Consider the following 1,879-nt stretch of genomic DNA (forward strand, 5'->3'; position numbering starts at 1 on the left):
TTAGATTTCATTACAGCTTTAAGGACACTTCCCGATTTCTCAGGGGGAAGCGAGACCGACCTAGCATCTTTTATTTCGCAATGCGAATTTGTATTTGCCAAAATACCGGAGACAATGACATCTGATATTTTAGATGCCGTACTCATTAAGTTGGAAGGCAACTCCTTTGACGCGATTAGGTATCGGGAAATTAATAGCTGGGAGGAGCTAAAATCGCATTTAGGAACAATATTTAATACTCCCCATTCAATACTTACGTGGGCAACTGAATACGATGAAATTAGGTCAGTCTGAATCGATAAAAAATTTTGCGCAGCGCATTGAAAAAGCATATCACGAATTAACGCGCGCATTAACCAAAGGGAAAAGCGCGACAGAAGCCAAAATACACGCACAAACGGTACAGGAGCATGCACTAAGCGTATTTATAGGTGCAGTACAAGAACCTATTAAAATAATTTTACTATCACGAAATGTTAGTAGTTTCGAAGAAGCCGTTTTACTTGCTATAGAACAGGAGTCCGTTTTTGTGAAAGCAACAACGAACGCTAAACCTGAGTATAAAAATAATTTCCGAAATAATACGCGGAACAATTTTAAAATCAATTTTAGAAAAACGGGAGATCGACCGAATGTCGATAAAAGCACAATCAAATGTTTTCGATGCGATCGAGTAGGTCATTACGCTAATGAGTGTAGGACTTTAGAACAAAATATTATAAAAAAACCCGAAATTAAAAAAGAATATACGGGGCAGGTAAAATATTGCAAATATTGTAAATTAAAAAATCACGACATCAGTGAATGTCGAAAGTTAAGAGATCGAAAAAATTCCGAGGGGGAGCTTCAGGGAGTTCAGATAATTCTACTCAGCAAACAATAGGCGATATAAAAAATAATGTACGTATTATCACGCCAATTAACGCCGAACACATTTTATGTAGGTCTAGGGACTTTATACCTAGCGAGGGAAAATTTCTAATTGATAGCGGCGCGGACATGAATATTATTAAATTATCAATATTAAAAGAACATATCGTTGTTAATAAAGTAGAAAAACGTCATATAAAGGGCATAAGCGCGACCACCATATTAACTATAGGAACTGTAGTAGTCGACGTGTTTATTAAAGACAAAAATTTTAGTATAAAATTCGATATTGTCTATGACGATTTTCCTATACCTGAAGCAGGCATTCTAGGTATAGCATTTCTAAAAAATAATAAGGCGATAACGGATTGGGATAAGGGCGTATTAATTATACCCGAACCGATAAAAAACGAAGTCGAATCTATTATAATACCTGCGCGTAGTAATTGCGTATTACAGGTCAAAGCCGATGAAATAATACATTCTGAACTAGTGGCAATTAAAAAATACGCTATAAACGACGATGTGATAATAGCAAACAGTTTGAGTCCGGTGCTCAACAATAATATTGTAAGTAATATTATTAACATATCGGAACAACCATTTATTATCGATGAATTAACCACAAGCAATTTAAAATGGGAACCGTATACGGACAATATATTCTTAATTAATAATGATACGGAACCATTAAATAAAAGTCACCCAGGTCGTATAAAATTACTAAACGAATCAATTAAAACCGATCATTTAAATAATGAAGAAAAAATGAACATTGTAAACATTTGTAATGAATATTCGGATATATTTTACTTAGAGGGGGACCTTTTGACCGCGACGGACGTTGTAACGCATAAAATTAATACACCGCGGTTAACGAAACCTATTAATATTCATCCATATCGCATTCCGTGGGCATATCAAGAGGAAATCGAAAATCAAATTTCGGAAATGAAACAAAATAATATAATACGTAATTCGTTGTCACCTTTTAATTTTCCGCTAGTAA

The sequence above is a fragment of the Acyrthosiphon pisum genome, chromosome A2 (genome assembly GCF_005508785.2).
Source record: "Acyrthosiphon pisum isolate AL4f chromosome A2, pea_aphid_22Mar2018_4r6ur, whole genome shotgun sequence".
Taxonomy (NCBI): Eukaryota; Metazoa; Arthropoda; class Insecta; order Hemiptera; family Aphididae; genus Acyrthosiphon; species Acyrthosiphon pisum.